Source organism: Pimephales promelas, chromosome 24 (assembly GCF_988280905.1).
Source record: "Pimephales promelas chromosome 24, fPimPro1.hap1.1, whole genome shotgun sequence".
In the NCBI taxonomy this organism is placed as follows: domain Eukaryota; kingdom Metazoa; phylum Chordata; class Actinopteri; order Cypriniformes; family Leuciscidae; genus Pimephales; species Pimephales promelas.
Genome location: NC_142792.1, coordinates 418,324 through 425,146, shown reverse-complemented (window position 1 = coordinate 425,146; position 6,823 = coordinate 418,324). Strand labels below are relative to the sequence as shown.

The 6,823-nt window shown below is 35.1% G+C and overlaps 1 long non-coding RNA gene across 1 annotated transcript; it reads left to right on the top strand.

Moving 5' to 3' along the window:
• Positions 1–1,534: 1,534 nt before the first annotated feature.
• On the top strand, positions 1,535–6,225 carry LOC148965112 (uncharacterized). Its single transcript, XR_016150040.1, has 6 exons — positions 1,535–1,628; positions 3,352–3,426; positions 4,622–4,691; positions 4,813–4,989; positions 5,235–5,366; positions 5,720–6,225. It is a non-coding gene; the product is annotated as an uncharacterized LOC148965112 (long non-coding RNA).
• Positions 6,226–6,823: the final 598 nt, after the last annotated feature.

Here is a 6,823-nt window from a genome sequence, read left to right as displayed (position 1 = left end):
TTCCTATCTTACGGAGATCTAATCGAGTTCGAAAACCACTTGTTCGAATGGACTTGTAATTGGTAAAAAAAAAAAAAAAAAAAAAATGAATTGAGTGTTATATAGTCAAGTGTTTGTAATTATGTGAAAGTTCATGTAACATGTAGTAAAAAAAAAAAAAAAAAAAAAAAAAGGAAAAGAGATGTAATGAGTACAGCTGTATATGATTGATTCCAGCAGATGGCAGTAATGTGTTGTATAAGATGAAGTGCATTGGCTAAAGAGGGTGTGGTAATGGAGATATGCTGTGTGTACAACCACGTGGAATAAAAGAAGCCTGTACCAGTCATTTCTCTTATCTTTATTATTGTTGCCTGAACAATACAACCTCTTTTTATATATTCTCACAAAAATCATGTTGTTAAGTGAATGCTATTTATTAAAACAATAATAGAGCTGAGCTTGCTATTTTACCATGTCAGGAAAGAAGAGGATGTGTGACATTGTGATTTTTAATTTTAATTAGCAAGAAAGATCCACCTTGTTTAAAAAAAAAAAAAAAAAAAATTATTTAAAGTTTATTCCTTGTATCGTGACCCATACATGGATTTCTCTAAGCCCCGGATGTCCACTCACCCTAGAACCGCCCCTGATCGCAGATGTAAAATATATTTATAGAAAATTTGAAAGGTAATTGCCAGATGTTTTACTGCGTCACTTGGCAACCAACAATTTATTAAATATTACAAAATATTGTAACTCAAAGTTTTCCTCTGACTGCAGTCACGGCTGTAGGAATAAGTTGCAGCAGTGTAATTCACACAATTCACCACAGGAGGGCGACTGGCTAAGTTGTCTTGTTATAAAGTTTTAGTGCTTAACTTTTTGTGTTCAAAATGTTCAAAGGTTATATAGTGAGCGAGTACATGCATCAGTTGTCCAAATCGTGCTTTGTCTTATCCTGAATCACTGTGGTACACCTATAATAAGTGTTTATATTCGGACTATTTTATACTGGTTCTGGTCTTACCGCTGCGGAGGAGCACAGGACCTGCGTGACTCGTCATACATGTTTGGTTCAATATTAAATTATACTCTAACTTAACGTTACCTTTGGCTCGTGGAGAGAATAATATTCATTTGAACTTTTTTCATTTCACTTGAACACACACCAGAATTCTTGCCGAGTCGATTTATCTATTTCGCTGACTCAAATCTTTAAATGTTTATGGGTAAAATGACAGCAGTGTAATTCACACAGTTCACCACAGGAGGGCGATAAAACTCCATTTTAAAGAATATCGCAGCATAGGGGTGGGCTAATGGGGGCTGTTTTCAGTAAAGCCCCGAATGTTTTTTATTCCCATGCATTGTACACACCATCACTGAGAGAATTTAATTAAATAAATGTATATTTCTCGACTCTCGCATCGTAGCGTCCGTCAACATACGCATTGTCATTCACAACCGACAAGAACCGCCCATTCAGGCTAGTGCTTCTGACTGACATGTAAACTGGCCAACCATCGATGAGAAGCAACGCGTCTGTACGATCCAGCCAATGAAATTAAATATTTTGGAGCCAGGTGTTTGTTGATGATGTGTAAGTTAGTAATGAATGAGTAAAATTGATACAACAGCTTCAGCAGGTAACTTCTAATCATAGTATTAGATTTCATTCTTTAGATTGTCAGATATGCTACATTTTGATCGTTTAACACTTTGTGCAGCACAGTCAATAGGACGTGCACGTGCGCGCGCGCGCACACGCATTTTAAGAGCGTTATATGTTTGGTCAGCATGGCCAAACGTAAAGAAAATATTTCGCTAACGAAAATGGTTTCAAACAAAGCATCACAGTGTTTATTAATTGAATTTGCTTGTAAACGATTCACTGACCGCCATTCAAAATCATTTATACTTTTTTCCTAAATGAATCATCTGATTTGAACGAATCGATCGAACGAAGTACCATTTTCATTTTTTCAATATTTCATATTTCTGTATTCCAAATTTGATATTTGATCCATCAGTCTCACACCATTATTTATGCAAATTGTAAGTGCTGTGTGAAATGCATCTACAAGTGCTCCTTCAAAAATATAAGTGTAGACCCATGTGTTTTAATTATAGGCCTACTTGGCTTTTAGCCTTTCTGTTTGTATTATGTATAAAGTAAAATGTAATGTGTAAAATGTAACGTGTGCTTGGAGAATGGGTTAAGATTTTTTTTTTTTTGTTATTATAGAGATTCTTAAGTCACCTCTTTTTATATATTCTCACAAAAATCATGTTGTTAAATGAATGCTATTTATTAAAAACAATAATAGAGCTGAGCTTGCTATTTTACCATGTCAGGAAAGAAGAGGATGTGTGACATTGTGATTTTTAATTTTAATTAGCAAGAAAGATCCACCTTGTTAAAAAAACCCCAAAAAAACAATAAATAAAAAAATATAAAATTTTATTTAAAGTTTATTCCTTGTATCGTGACCCATACATGGATTTCTCTAAGCCCCGGATGTCCACTCACCCTAGAACCGCCCCTGATCGCAGATGTAAAATATATTTATAGAAAATTTGAAAGGTAATTGCCAGATGTTTTACTGCGTCACATGGCAACCAACAATTTATTAAATATTACAAAATATTGTAACTCAAAGTTTTCCTCTGACTGCAGTCACGGCTGTAGGAATAAGTTGCAGGAGTGTAATTCACACAATTCACCACAGGAGGGCGACTGGCTAAGTTGCCTTGTTATAAAGTTTTAGTGCTTAACTTTTTGTGTTCAAAATGTTCAAAGGTTATATAGTGAGCGAGTACATGCATCAGTTGTCCAAATCGTGCTTTGTCTTATCCTGAATCACTGTGGTACACCTATAATAAGTGTTTATATTCGGACTATTTTATACTGGTTCTGGTCTTACCGCTGCGGAGGAGCACAGGACCTGCGTGACTCGTCATACATGTTTGGTTCAATATTAAATTATACTCTAACTTAACGTTACCTTTGGCTCGTGGAGAGAATAATATTCATTTGAACTTTTTTCATTTCACTTGAACACACACCAGAATTCTTGCAGAGTCGATTTATCTATTTCGCTGACTCAAATCTTTAAATGTTTATGGGTAAAATATCAGCAGTGTAATTCACACAGTTCACCACAGGAGGGCGTCCAGATAAAAACAAATGTTCGTCTTAACCTTAAAACCGTATTCTGGACAAATGTGCACTGTTAAATGTTTCTGTTAATTTACACCCAAATTCCAACATGATTATCCTGTTATTGTTAATAACTGTTTTGATTATCATTGAGTTGTACATTGATGTTTAAATTTGTTGTTTTATTGTTTTTTTGTTTTTTATTACAGATGCAAATGCAGGGTGTCAATGCTGATCACAATGCTGTTCAAGATGATATACCAGGATATATTTCTCAGAACCAGGTGAAAATTTAAATGGTTTCTTACTTGCTTTAATCTAGCAATTAACTGCTAATCTTTCTAAAAATCGAATTGGCTTTCATAATGTTTTCTTGCCAAATTTGTGGACAACAGTCAGCCACCTCTGTGGCCTATGTGAGGCACATAAGAATTCACAGCAACATACCCAATTTAGTACTGCAGTGCTGTATGCCTAATTGCCAAAGGACATTTAAAAAATGTGCTGGTCTGAAGGGACATATTTACAGACATCATCAGGATAGTATTGTTAAGCAAAGATCGATTAGGCTAGTGGATCTTACATGTCATGTTTCCTCCTGCCGTGCCAAATGTGACTCCTTGACTGAGTTTTACTCTCATCTTAAAGTGCACATCAAAGAAGGACGAACTATTGTTTGTCCCTTCAAGCAATGTGATAAAACATTTACTGTGATTTCTACATTTACATCTCATTTGTCACGAAAACATAAAAGAAGTGAAGAGGTTAATTTAACGGATTCTGTTATTGGTCTGGCTGGTGTAAGTGGATCTAGTGGTCCTCATGGTCATGGAGACAGTGATTTGCAGTGTGATGTGGAGATTGATGCTGCTGATAATGCAGACCATTTGGAGTTTAGCCCAGAAAATATTGAAGATTCACTTTTTTTGAGGAATCTTGCTCTGTTTTATCTTAAGCTACAGGCAAAGTTACTGCTTCCGGCCTCCACCATTCAGACAATCATTGAAGATATGCAGTCAATAGATGATCTCAGCCAGTCTCAGTTATTTTCTAAATTGGATGAGAAGTTACGTCAGATGATTCAATTAGGGCTAATTGATGATCTGAGAGCAGAAGATCTTTTCCGAACTCACAATACACACGCATTAAAAACAGATCTACGTAGAAAGACTGTTTTCAAGAGTCAATTTAAATATGTCGAACCTGTACCAATATGCCTGGGACAAAATGAAGCCGGCAAGGACAGCTTTGCCCATTATGTCCCAATAGGCCAAACACTCAACTCTCTTTTTCAGAGTCAGTCTGTATTTGAGCAGTACAAACAAGTTCATGCCCATACAGAAACTGACAATGTGTTTCAGGATGTGTGTATCCCCCACTGTCTCTTTATTCATCTCTTCCTGTCTCTCCATTCTATCTATCTCACTTAGTGGTAGCCTTATGTAATTAATTATATGTTTAATTTGTTCTATGTCCTAGGGATGTGCCACTGCAGCTGACCTTGAGAGTTCACTCTCTATACCTGCAACTCCTCGTCTGATACTTCTTGGTAAGTTGGTTTTAGAAAGGACAGTTGGCTTTAGTGTTGTATGTATAGTGGTATCAAACTAAACTGTATTCAAAATGAAAACTAAAACAGAAATTTGACCGTTAAAACTTTTCTGTTTCAGGAGAAACGGGAAGCCGCTTCCAGCGCTGGATGCTCAGCCTTGAGGGCCAAATTATTTGCGAAGGGAAGGGATCCAGTGCACCTTTGTGACAGGGCTGGCGTCTCTTTTTTCCTGTTTTTATAACTTTAACCTACAGTATCAAGAGGAGGCAGCCTGCACGCTTGAATTCATCCAGAGGTAAGCTATTGTCTGTTAACTTCTGCATTTTTTCAGGCCTAGCTGTGGCTCAAGCATGGTCCCAATAGGTCTGGTGATGGGATTTAGCAATTAACTTTGATTTAGAAAGTTTTAGTGCAACTTACACCATTCCCAGAGGCAAGAAGATAGTGCATGTTGATGAAAGTTAATTTATATTTCTTGTCTTTGTTGTGCTGTTAGTCTGTGTGAATTACTAGATTTTTAACCAGTGTATAATTTTCCAGACGCTTTGTGGGTATAAATCCAGAAAAAGGGACAAAGACTGCAAAGGGGAAAAAAAGAAGAACTGTTAATTCACACGTCGCCAGCCTCTTGCGCAAGCTCATGGACTTTCAGTGGGATTTCATTTGAAAATGGTGAGTAATATATATATATATATATATATATATATATGCATTACACATGTTCAAACAGCAATGACTCAGGAGGCTGGGTAAATTCATTCTAATGTTCATTCTCAACTGCCTTTCAAAGTTAGAATACTGAACTCCTCTTCCATGCTCTTTTGCCATTATTTTTTTTTTCCTTTCAATAAATTGTACTCATCACCCTTTCTATTATTTTATGTCATCCTGTATTTTTTGTGCTCTGTTTCTAAAATTAGCTTTTGTTAGGTCAAGCCATGTGATATCATTTTGGATTAAAAAATTATTAAAATTATGGAACTCACCTCCCTCTCCCTCTCTCCCTCCCTCTCTCTCATATACAGACCCAAGACTTTCAGAATGAAGATGAAGAGTTCCATTAAGTGTTAAGTACTGGTTTTATTGTATTCATACATGTTGAATTTTAGTGGTTTAAGTGTTGAGGTTCAGTATTTTGTTATAATGAACAATGTATTGGAGTTTAAAAATGTAAGTGTATTTGCTACTTTTTAAGCTGAGAAAATGAGATTTGTTTGTGAATAATCTGAGCCTATGTGTAACATTTTTAGGTAACCAGGAGTCAGTGTATATCCTTGGTTTGAGTTTTTTTAGCCAAATGTTTGCAGTTCAGGGAACATTAAATGTTGAGGTTTAGGGCCCTATCTTGCACTGACGCAGCGCAAAGCCAAACGCAAGTGTCTTTGCTAGTTTAAGACAAGACACAGTTGTTATTTTCCACAGATGTCAGCAATGAACATATATATTATATACAGTATATTTCTGTGATTGGTCTGAGCCATGTATTCCTACATTTTGTGTGTTTGTATTACAATAAAAAAGTTAATTTCTAGACCAAACTATTAGTTTTCTTTTCTCTTAAGTGTTATCTGAGGAATTATGCCTATTATTGTATTAACTCAAGCTATAATATCTCTTTAAAAATCAGTGGTACACACTAAGAATAATTAATACACGTTATTATAATTATATTAATAATTAATATAACTAAATAAATGCTAAATTTATTAATAAAATAAAACAAATGTATTACTAAATAAAATAAATTTAACACGAAAATAATGGTAACTCTGCTGCCAGTTGTTTCCTGTTTTTTTCTGTGTTTCACAGTAAATTACTGTTGAAAAACATTATGGGAAACACTGTATTCCAAATTTGATATTTGATCCATCAGTCTCACACCATTATTTATGCAAATTGTAAGTGCTGTGTAAAATGCATCTACAAGTGCTCCTTCAAAAATATAAGTGTAGACCCATGTGTTTTAATTATAGGCCTACTTGGCTTTTAGCCTTTCTGTTTGTATTATGTATAAAGTAAAATGTAATGTGTAAAATGTAACGTGTGCTTGGAGAATGGGTTAAGATTTTTTTTTGTTATTATAGAGATTCTTTAGTCACCTCTTTTTATATATTCTCACAAAAATCATG